General features: G+C 35.1%; 1 long non-coding RNA gene across 1 annotated transcript in view; it reads left to right on the top strand.

Annotated features, from left to right (window-relative positions):
• LOC122814874 overlaps positions 1-1,995 on the top strand; it is a 7,272-nt gene extending 5,277 nt beyond the window's left edge. The window contains exon 2 of the long non-coding RNA XR_006366922.1: positions 1,163-1,995. This is a non-coding gene — a long non-coding RNA (uncharacterized LOC122814874). The remainder of the gene's footprint in view (positions 1-1,162) is intronic.
• Positions 1,996-12,987: the final 10,992 nt, after the last annotated feature.

Genomic DNA, 12,987 nt, shown 5'->3' with positions numbered 1-12,987 from the left:
AAGCAAATCTCATTGATCCTTCTAAAGCCAATCTTATTTACGTAAAAGATCTTCCTAGTTAATCATAAAATAAATGCAACAGATAAATAAGTTCATAGGTATGTACTAAACTAGATGCCCTTGCTGGCCATTTTAAGCCTAGACAGTTTCCCTTATTGTGCTTGAATTAACCTAGCCCATTTGGCCTTACCCATCCAATGGTCACTAAGTATATATTACCCCTAATGAGAATAACTGGGATCATACCATAGATAATTTGAAGGGGCCCTTTCATGAGATAAAACATTTAGGAACTGTGTCTGCCCATTAGTAGCACAGGGGACAGTCCTGGAGTAAATTTTCTATTTCCCACCCATCAATCCAAGTTGCACTTAAATATGGACAGGGATGAACTTTGTGTTTTTTGGAAGGGGAGTCTGTTCCAGAGCAGCAGTATCCTCTGTGAGATATGCCTGCACCTCCAAACCATTTTGTTTCTGTTGCAGAAGAGATTGAAATCTCTATACTGAGTATTTCTGATGACACTTAACTTGATTATGTGCAGTAAATCCATCAGTATCGGGTCAAAGGATGGCTTGTGCCAGACACAAGTCACCTCTTAGCAGTCTGTAGGATACTGAATATAGTGACAAGGCTTTGAGTCAATCTATGTAGGACATGTTGTTTAGGTCTTGTATTCTTTTAGTATGGTTAGTCTGTGAGCATTACAGTTGTTGCATGTGCCTGGACAGATACATGCCAATGAGGACTATATTCAATGGCTGGTCTATTGGGCTGAGTAAAGGTGGACAATGACATCCCTAGATCTATACACAATCCCTTTGTTTATAATCTGTGCAATATATAAGGACTTTCTTACAATAATGGACATATGTTGGTCAAAAGTTAGGTTACTGTCCATATAATTTCCTAAATACTGAACAACTGAGAAATAACAGTAAATGGAGGTTTAATCTATGAATACATTCAAACTGGAGTTTAAAAAGCTGCTTATATTTTATAATTTGCTATTAGTTAACATCAACTGATTTTTTTCTTTCATGCTGCATTTTTACAGTTATTAATTCAATGTTATTTATTTCTAAATATTAGTTGAAGTGACAGAAATAGTGATTACAGCAGCATGCAAAAAGCCTTGGTAAATTTCTGTTTCTTTCCATAGGTGGAGAAGTTGACATCCCACTCCCACGGGTGGAACAGTACTCGAGACCTCTAGAGGTCAAACACAATGGATCTCAGCAAGAGAAAACACAGCTCTGTGCAATCCTACATTTTCAATTGTGTTGAATAGCTTGGATCATGCAGATCAATGGCACAGTGTTTTATTTTGATGGGCTTCATTGGAGTACTGGTGCACAGCACCTGAAGATGGTGGATGCTGTGGAGAAAGGAAAGGAAGATAAAAAACAAGTTACTGAAATAACGCGCTATGATTAAAACGAAGAAAAATAAATGACAGTGAAGCAACACAACAATATTCTCATGCTGTGCCAGAAAGAAATGAAAAGTAGAAATAAGTGACTGAAGCAACACGCTGTTATAAAAAAGCAGACAACAAAGCAACATAAAAATCATTTTCTGTTTTATCGAGGTGTAATGTAAAATCTTTTTGTTAATGTTTTAAGTGCAAGGTTTTGGATGTATATTTGTACCTATCATGTATATGGCTCTTGACTCACTAAATAATTAATGCTGAAAAATACTTATATGTATATGGGATCCGGAACTATGTATACACCTGCTGCCTTCAAAGCACTTAAAAACACATATCAAGTAATGTCAACTACTGTAAATTTATCCCTTATGTATTTTGACCCTCCTGTGGCCTTAGTCCTGTGCTAAGGCCACAGGGGAATTATGCTTTGGGCTGTCTGTGTCACTTGGTTTGGTTGGTAAGAAGGAAGCCAGCCAGTAAAACTGGAACAGAAACAAATCTGAATTCTTTCATAAGGCAAAACGATATTGTTAAAAATGGAATAAAACAGTAACATTTAAGCTGTGTATGAGCATTCTTTTTTTAAATTATTTTTAGGGAGCTCTAGCTATCTCTAGAACTAGAACTAGAAATAAAAAGTATAAATATTGCCAGCTGTGTGGTGTGGCATGATAAAGTGTTGTTTAACAAACTTCAGAGTGACAGAGATTATCACATATGGTACCAATAAAGATGAGATACAAGAAGACCAGGTAATATGTATGCAGAACATCAGCAGAAAGTTTAAAAGCATGTAATAACTGATAGTGTTAATCAATCATTTTGGCATTATCATCAGACAGGAGCTATAGATTTCATGACAGAAGTAAGTTTACAAACTTGAATTACAATGTGTGTCTGGTAACAGAGCATGTTCATGCAACTCTACAATTAAACACCCAGTTACTATGGAAATAGGCTTTTCATCAGTTTTGAAAGCATACTTACAAGAAATTTGCAGAATACAAGTGAAATCCTTTTCCAGGGTGCTGTATGGGCAGTGCAGTATAAATGACCAGATCTGTTTTTGATCCTGGGTATGACTGGGAATCCTATGATCTGACCTGGAACAAATGTACTAATTCATCTATAACTAAGCTTATTTTAGTCAAATTAGAGATAGGGATTTGTTTAATTCAAGAAAATGAAAAATTGCAAATCAGTGGAAAGTGGTTAATTCCCCATGATGACCTGCTGATATATAAATCAGTGATGGCAAACCTCACATGCCACACTGTTTTGGGTGACACACCAGCGTTCATCAAAACCCGAGTTACCAAAGAAACTGAATGAACAAGAATACAAGAAATGTGTGACCCTGCACTTATCTATTAAAACTCAGTGACAAAAAAAAGTCATTAATTGATGTTTATCAAATCAAATGCAATGTGTTTCAAATTGTTTTTCAGTTCAATAACAAATTACTATTAAAAGTAGAATATTTTTTTTGGAAAACTATTTTAAGCCCAGTTATCAGCGCACATATTGTTTTCTCTATTGTAAATCACTGATTTTTCTTTTACTTTTATAATACATAGTAGCACATATGATTGTATTGTATTTTTTTAAATAAATGAATATGCAAAGAATTGTTTCTCTTTTGTTTGTGGGTTGGGGGGGTGACAAGCCAGCAGAGTCAAGATAGGCATTTTCCAAATTATTGACATGCCGAGCCCAAAAAGTTCACCATCACTGATATAGATATATATAGGTATAGATATAGACAGATACAGATACAGATATAGATAGAGATATACATTTCAGAAGCCTGATAAATATATGTGGTCTGTTAGTAAAAAAAAAATGTTAAGCCTAATACAGCTATAGTCACAGAAACATCACTTGATAACTCAGAATGGGGACTGATAATTGAAGGATATATGCTGTTAAAATCTGGCAGGTAATTTTCAACTGGTGGTAACATTGGTGTAGATTTAGCTTACAAAGGGAAAATGAATATTCTAGATCATTTAAATAATGCTAATTTTACCAGAGCTTCCCATTTATTTATTTTTTTTAATTTGCGTTAGATGCCTGGTAACTTTGTATCACCCTTCATTAAAAAAACATTAAACTGTACATGGCCATTTCTTAAAGTTATTTCTTCTCAATAACATGATACATTTTTGGTCCTATATGTGAACCTAAATCTCCCTTCTCTAGATGGGTAAAATATCTTCCACCTTCAACATCTAGGGTTTGACTTTTTGCATTTTTTCTAGGAATTGAGAGAAAATAATGCATGCCCCCATCCATGGTGATAACAGTCTTGGCAGTGAATATCCCCCCTCCTGGCTTGGAAAGTTGAGTTTTTAAATAATCTCTTTATTGTAGTAGAAAAGAATTTTGGACTTCAATAAATTAGTCAGTGAAATAAAACTCGCACCATTGCTGCTATCGTTCAATGTTCATAAACGTTTATAAAACTTCATTTAGGTCTTATAAAGTTTATATGAACTGAATTAATGTTGCATGTTGCATTTCACTGATTTTAATTTATTAAAGCTCTGACTTGTTTTCTGCTATAGTGTAGTGATCATTTACTTATTTGCTTTGGCTGTATGCATTTATGACTCTGAAGTACGTTTACCTCTCTTTGAATTGTGTTTCTATGAGGAACTGGTAAATGAAAAACTGCTGAGGTGGCAGCTTTGAATTTTGGAAATGACTACAGTACTAACATTAACCTAATGCAATCACAACAGTTCATAACTAAATCTCTGATAGAGGTAATGCTAATAATATTTTTTTAGCTGAGATCTTATTGGTACCAATACAAAACAAAGTAGATTACGTAACTCTTATCTTAAGGACTTGTACTGCCCTATTTTGGTACTGGTGTGTTGAGATTGCAGTTACTATACAAGCCAAGGTAGAGATCCACAAGTTGTAGAAAATATTCTGGCAGTTAGCATAGGCATCATGCTCTATGAGCTGTTAATGAGCTGCTTCTTGTAGTCCAGAGTTTGATTCTCTTAGCCTCGCTTTGCCTACTGTGTGAGTCTAAGCAAGTCATTTAACACAGCAGTGTTTCCAGGTCATCCCTCAAAAGGTATACATGTCCAGCAGGCTTACCTGGTTAAAAAAGATGGTGACATTTCCAAAAATGACATCAAATATTTTAAGTCTGGCAGTTCACACCAAGAATTAAGTCTATGGTTTGTTAACAAGTGGTTGAGGGTTTGGGTCCTTCTCAGCCTCTGTTTACATATTGTGTGTCACTGGGAAAGTCACTTAACCAGACAGTGTTCCCAAGTTGCCCCTAAAAAGGGACATTTATGTTCTGTGGGCTTATCTGGTCAACAAATGGACAAAATAACATTAAAAATAAATAGATGGCAGAATGTCCATTAAGGATATCAAATATTTTAAGAATTGATGAAGTTCATGTGTAATAAATGAAAGTGCTAATAGTGCACTCTACAGTGCCTTGATTTTTTTTGGCTATCTGCACTTAACAATTCATTTTTATTTTCTTGATTTTTTTTTGGCTATCTGCACTTAACAATTCATTTTTATTTTCTTGATTTTTGTTTTTGGCTAACTGCACTTAACAATTCATTTTTATTTTCTTGATTTTTTTTTTGGCTATCTGCACTTAACAATTCATTTTTATTTTCTTGATTTTTTTTTGGCTATCTGCACTTAACAATTCATTTTTATTTTCTTGATTTTTTTTGGCTATCTGCACTTAACAATTCATTTTTATTTTCTTGATTTTTTTTGGCTATCTGCACTTAACAATTCATTTTTATTTTCTTGATTTTTGTTTTTTCTATTTTTTTTTTTTTAATTTTGCAGGCAACTGGTCACCAACTCTTCTGGAGTAGCTACAGCACTCAACCTATAATTCATAATGCAGAGTTCAAATACAGGAAACATTAACAATGCTGAACATGAGACCTCATTTGTGCTAGTGCACAACAAAGACAATTAACTTTTATTTTGGGAATCTCCGATGTCCCATTTGGGAACTGGTATGTTGAAACTATATTTACTGTGCAGTCCCTGACTGATATCCAGAAATTGTGGAAAGGTCTGATGAAGTGCATGAACAATGAATGAAAGCACTACCCTGAATGTTTTAGTTCCTTGTTTTTAATTTATTAAAGTCTTGACTTCTTTTTCACTACAATATAATATGTATTTATTTCCCCTGGTTATTTGCATTTATTAAAGTTCCATGCTTTTTTTATTCTTATGGTTGACATTTTGCCATCAGGTTCAATTTCAGAAAAGTGCTAAGTGCTGTTTATTACTAGCCTAGCTACTTAAACTGAGGACGCATTTCTTATTCCAATCACTATCCAGAAATGTATAATACGTCATAAAGGTTATGATGTATTTGCTTCTAAAATTTGACAATCTGAGCCATAAATGGCTGTCTAAATTTCAATTGAATGAAACATCTCTCGACACGTTACTTAATTCTTTGAGGGGAATTTCTGGCTCCCCACTTACTGTTCATTATAAAACTTCAGCTAAGCTAATTTTTGATAACATTTGGCACTTTAATACATCTTAAAAGGAGGACCTATTATATAATACAATTATGTAAAATGATAATAATGTAAAATGAAATAATAATGTTTCCTTTATAATCTTGACAAAATTTGAAGAGTGTTCTAGGAGTTCCCTGGGAAAAAAGAAAGTAGTAACTTTAACTAATACTAACTATATTAAATCTCCGCTTCGCAAACTAAAGCCTTGCTCTACCTCTGCCGATAATCTAGCTCCATACTTCCTCCAGATAGCGGCAGACTCTCTAGCCCTCACAATCTTTATACTCATAAACTGTTCCATCTCTGAATCAAAAGTTCCCTCCAACTGGAAATAATTCTATACCCTACCTATACACAAAAGAGGAAAGCCCACAGAAATCTCCATTTTCAGACCCATAGCCATCCTGTCACCTCTCTCTAAAATATTAGAAAAATGTGTGCATAAGCAAGTCATGGAACACTTACTTGAAGAAAATCTGCTCTCCCTCACACAACATGGCTTTCATCCAAAATACAGCTCCACTACCACCCTCCTATCCATTATTAATACAATTTCTGGGGCCAGAGATAACAATAAATTAGTGTCATGCCTATTTCTAGATCTCTCAAAAGCATTTGATACAGTCGCTCACTCCCTTCCTCAGGACAAACTCACTAATCTTAATTTCTCTACCTCTACCATAGCCTGGGTTACTAGTTACCTCACAGACCAGCTACAGTCAGCAAAATGGCTCTCAGCTCTCTCTCCTCACCTCCCCTCCCTATAAAAATGGGTGTGCCCCAATGATCTATCCTTGGTCCACTACTCTTCAATATCTTTACTAATCTTTTCCATACCTCCTTCCCTCAGTCATCCCTCATTCAGTATGCTGATGACTCTACAGTTATCACCATATCAGACACCTTCTCTGACTTAAACTCTATTACCCAGAAATTTATTTATTTATTCACATTTCGATGAGCAGTTAATACCATATTGGCTCTCTAAAAATCAGCTAATTCTGAATCCCCCAAAAACTAAACTCTTACTTTTTCTTCCCAAAAACCTAAATAACCTTAAATCCACTTTTGCTATCCAGTCCCTAAATAATACTCCTATTATAGTTGAACCCAACACAGAACTTCTTGGCTTCATGACTGATGACCAATTGAAATTCAATTTGCATGTTAATAATTGTATTAAGAAAATCCATCAAAAAGTCAGCCTCTTATATAGAAATAAAAAGTTCTCAACTAACAAAGCTAAAGTCTCCCTCTCTCATGCCTGTCTCTTACAAACCTACTGTACAGCTCTCAGAACCTTCCCAACCTCCATATCTCTCTCTTAACTAAGTTTGAGCATATCTATAACAAAGTGGCCAGATTTGCTGCAAATTAAAGCTATAGATCTCATCACTCTAACTCTTCAGCTTCAGATTATCCACTTCATCCTGTACAAACCATCTTTCTGTCCAAACTTGTTTTCTCTAATCTCCTTCTACTCTCCTTCTAGGATTCTACGAAGCTCAGACCAAGACTTACTACAAATTTATAAACCCAAGAGTAAAACTGGTCAAAGCCTGTACAGTTACTACCTTACCATTTCCTGGAACAAACTCCCACTGGAAATTAGATCACGTAAAAAAACAAAGGAATTTAAATCAGCCACCAAAGACTATCTAAAAAATCACTGGTCATCCCACTGTACTCACCCTCCATAAACTATCTTCCTCTCCTAACTACTTTATTGTTTCTGCCCTCACTAGTTTAATTTCTGTCAAGTGTCAGCCCTAGTAGTCTTCCTTATCTAGGTAGCTTAGCTGTACTCATTAACTTTTCACATAATTTCTTTTGCAAATATCTGAAATTTAATGTCAGTTTTATCTCTGTAAATAATATCTATGCTTGTATTGTTTACAACTTACAGATGTTAATTGTTTTCTTTATATATACTATTCTCACATACTGTTATAATCTCATTGTTAATTTGTGGAGCTTTTCTCCCCAGGCTTCTGCTGAAAATGGCTATCAGCTCAGCTCAACAAACCCGATAAGCAAATGTAAAATAAATATATAATAAATAAATAAATAAAATAATATTGAGAACAACACACATTCTGAGTATATTAGAAAGGCTAACAAAAGTGAATACATATACCAGACTCTGTTTCTAACAGCTTTTTTCATAGCTAATTATAGGACCCCCCTCTATGCTCCCCATGGCCCATACCTCCTTCCTAACTAGTATCAAGTCCCTACTTATTAAGCCAAACACCATTCTCCTAGGAGACGTCAACCACCCTCCATAAACTAGGAGATCTATATGTCCTCAAACATGTATGCTCAGAGATTACTGGACATAATCAACACAGACCCTCTAGACCAGTTAGTCCATATCCCAAACAGGGGTGATGAAATCCACTGCTTAGTCCTTAACAATATGGGACAGCTTTGCTCCCCACTTGTGGTAACTTATTTCCTGGCCAAATCAGACCACAAGTCAATCACATTCACCATAAAAGTGAAACCTCAAGTATCTTCCAATACAGTGATATTCAGAGATTATGCAAAGGTCAATACACTAAAACTGAGTGATGACCTGGTGAAATTCAAAACCACCTTCCATCTTGATGACCTAAAAGATTATGTGGAGTCTTCACTGCCAGATTCAATGTGCATGTAAATAGCTGCATTTATGTATCTGCTTTCCTCAGAAATAAATACGTGAAACATTTAAAAATAAATCCATATGGTGGAAGCCAGTTATAAACAGGCTCTATAATAAAAGACAATTATTGCACACAAAAATAAATATAACTCTCAAGATGCCAATAACACTTTTGTTAAATTAAATAAGGAAATCTGGACCCTGATCAAATCAACCAAAGTGAAATATGAGGTAAAAATAGCCACCCAGGTGATAGATAAACACAAACCCTTCTTTTATTATTTTAAAAATCTCAGAAACGTCCCAGCACTCTGCAGAGATAATAGTAAATAATATTGTATACTCAGACTCAGAATACATAGCTAATCTGTTAGCAGACAAATTTAGCTCAAACTTCACCCCCCTTCAAATATTCTTAGATCAAATACCAACATCTACATCGCTCCTCTCAAATCTCCTAAGCACAAGTTATCAAGGAGCTATCTATGGCCAATAATAGTATGTCTATGGGGCCAGATAACATACCAGGCTACCAGATGATCTGCCTCAAACAAATCTGATTCCCTACAGAAGTTATTCAGTATTGGCTTTGTGATGGCCCTCCACCTCTGGACCAGTAATCAAGGAGCCTCAATCCTCACCACTGGCACCAGTGGGAGATGTTCACTGATAGGATAACAGATACACACACAGTATCTCCAGATGAAGTTCTCTGCATCATGTACAATCAAGCACAAGTTCCCTTAAGAGCACATAGGGAACACATTCAGTTCAGGGCTGGTTTCTCCCTTTTTTTCCAGTATCCTGATAAGACTCCCCAGTGGCACAGCTATAGTGTTGAGATCTCAACAGAGTTTTCTAGCCAAGACCTCCAGCACCTTCTCTGTCCAACCAATGTTGCATGTCCCTGCCCAAGTAGTTGACATACACACTCATGGAGATTTGATTAACACACACACACACACACACACATATCACAAACAACTCTGACCCAAAGAAAACCACCGACTGTGGTAAACAAAAAGTAAACAAAAAGTCAAACAGCTATGCAAGATACTCTGTTCTTTATTTTTCTAGCGCTTCGGTGTCTCCACCTTCAAGGAATATCAAACACTCAAAAAATACACACATTTTTATATCCCACATAATTAATTACATTCAATTAATAATTAAACAATAAATTACCCCCTTAAAGTAAACACTTCCAATTCAACTCATTATTTAGGCCCTTTGGCACCAGTGTTTTATATTTTAAAATATAAATACTTTCCTTATACAATAACTTATGTTTCAATACATTTTCATCATTATGTAAACATTCCACTCTTTCTAAAATTGTACTTTGTAATAAAGTGAAATCACTATTATGTAGCATTTTAAAATGTAAAGCAATCATTTAGTCTTCCCTTATATTCTTAATATCCCTTAAATGCTCCATGAAACTGATATGAAAGGCACGTTTAGTTTCCCCTGTACATTATAGCTGACAAGGGCACCTAGGGGCATATATAACTCCTTTACTTCTACATGAATAGGTGCCTCTAGGTTCAAATTTAACACCATTTATATTATTAAACACATTCACAATATGTGTACATATGCTGCACTTATTACAACATAATGTTCCTCTGACTGATGGTGTGTCTGATATATTCACAAATGGCATTCAAAATTTACCATATACTAACATATCTCTCAAATTTTGTCCCCTTTTATAGGAGAAAAAAGGTTTCCTAGGCAAAATATCTGCCAAAAACCTATCCTCCAACAAATATTTCCAGCAGTACTCTATTAATGTCCTCACTTCTTCACTTTTAATATTGTAAACAGACACATAGTAAATGGGATTTATTACATTTTTATAATTTGTTTTACTTCCATACATATTATGGATGTCATTGTATTTATACTTATTAATACTTCTCACGTTTTTACCTATATTTATTTTTTCCCATACTCTTGTCTGGGCTTCTTGCATAATAACTGGATCATAACCCTTTCTCAAAAACATATCTCTAGTATGTCCTATCTCATTTAGCAACAAATTCTTATCACTACATAATCTAGAGATACGTAATATTTCCCCAAAGGGTAAAGCTTTTAAAACATGGGGTGAATGACAACTAGTAGAGTGTAAATATTGATTACCATCAACAAATTGTCTATGTATGTTTGATAAGATATCTCCACTTTCCTTACCCTCCAAAACGAGGTCCAAATATATCACTTTATTCCCTTTCTGAAGGCCATCAAATGAAAGGCCAAAAGGATTTTTATGTATTTCCAACATAAACTCATCAACTTCGTCCATACCACCCTCACAAACAAATATCAAATCATCAATAAAACAAAAATAAGAAATAACATATTTTTTCATAAAATTCAAATTAAATAAAAACTTAATCTCAAAAAAAGACATAAAAAGAATGGCATAAATGAGGGCAAATGCTACCCCCATTGCAGTGCCTTGTTTCTGTCTATACAATACATCATCAAAATAAATTAATTATTCTTAAGACAAAAATTTACCAAATCAACTACAAAATTAGAGAAGGGGCTATCACCCAAAAAATATGCAATAGCCTCCAGACCATCTCTATGCTTAATAGTGGTATACAAACTTTTAACATCAACCACTAACCAATATTTATCCTTGCTCCAAATTAAAGGGGAAACTTTCCTTAAGAAATCAAAACTGTCTTGTATATATGCCAAAGATCTCTGGACATATGGTAACAATATTTTATGTAGTACCAAACCAATATTATGTAAAAAATATTTGCAAGCCGAAATAATAGGTCTACCAGGTGGATTTTCCATACTTTTATGTACCTTAGGCAGGCAAAAGAAAACGGCTATCTCACTGTTTCGGTTGAACAACCTATCCCTGACATCCTTCTCAGTGAAGTAGCCCAACCTAACACTTTTATCTAACATTTTCTCATATTCAATTACTGCTTGCTCATATTTATTCCTATCACATTTTTCATACACATCAACATCCTCCAAGTGCTCTATACACATTCTATAATATTGAAATGTGTTCATAATTACTATTTTATTCCCTTTATCCGAAGGTTTTATTATTATATCCTTCCTACTTCTCAGCACTTTCAAAGCTTGCCACTCTTTTAAAGTTAAATTATAAGATATCTCATATTTATTTGACAAAACACTATCACAAATATTTTCACCTCCAAAACATGTCATGGAGCCAGACTGTGAAATACGTGTGTTTTCAAAGGGTGGCATGAATTTGTTAAACACTGGTATAGCTGATACATCTATTTCACACTATGCATTAGGAAACATGCTATCATCATTGTTACCATCAGACATTTCCCCAGCTCCTTCATTACAGGAAAAAAAAATATCATCAGAATCATAAAGCAAAGAATTGTTACTTGCATTATTATTTTTTAAATGCATGGCAAAATGATACTTCAAATACACTTTCTGTATAAACCTAAACATCTCTTCCTTAACTATATGACCTCTAGGTAGCACAGTGGGCACAAACTTAAGCCTCAAATTTAATATTGACACTTGCTCCTGTGTTAAATTACATCCTGATGAATTCAACAACAAACTCGGTTCAGTACATACCTTAATGTCAACCTTTTGTTGTAGTAATGTCCATTACTGTGTCCCTGCTTAAAGTCCATTTTGTATCCTCCTTCTGGGTTACTGCCATTAGCCCCATGATTTCTGTTCTGTTTCTGTCCCTGTTGATACTGCTGCTGGTACTGTTGCTGATCTCCCTGGTTCCAAAATGTATGCCGATGTTCTTCTGGTCATTGTGGCTGGGGTAACTCAGGAAATTCTTCACTGGCATCCATCTTGTAATGGCTCTCCCCTTCCGAAAAAGCAAATGAAGTTGAGGCAGCGTTTTTTAACCTAACGTGTTGACCTCGCCAGTTTCCTGCTTTCCAATTGGAAGAAAACGAAAAAGCATGCCCTGCTTCATATTCGTTGATATCTCTTGTTAATTTAGATTTCTTCTGTTCAACAAGATCAGCTTCTAAAGAGAGCAACTCTTTATTAGTTCTCTGCAGGAAAGCATTAATATTCTACATGTTCATAGAGCTGCTAATGGTTTGCGAGAGAACTGCCAGTTCCTGTCTCATTTTTTTGTGTTTTACTTGATCTCTCTCCAACATTATATGCACCCATTCAATTACACATTCAGTTAAGAGCACACAGGGAACACAGTCAGTCCAGGGCTGGTTTCTCCCTCTTTTTCCAGTATACCGATAAGACTCCCAGGTGGCACAGCTATAGTGTTGAGATCTCAGCAGAGTGTTCTAGCCAAGACCTCCAGCACTTTCTCTGTCCAACCAGTGTTGCATGTCCCTGCCCAAGTA

This window comes from Protopterus annectens, chromosome 11.part0 (genome assembly GCF_019279795.1).
Source record: "Protopterus annectens isolate FY-2018-M chromosome 11.part0, PAN1.0, whole genome shotgun sequence".
Lineage (NCBI taxonomy): Eukaryota > Metazoa > Chordata > Ceratodontiformes > Protopteridae > Protopterus > Protopterus annectens.
This window is presented reverse-complemented; position numbering and strand designations above follow the sequence as displayed.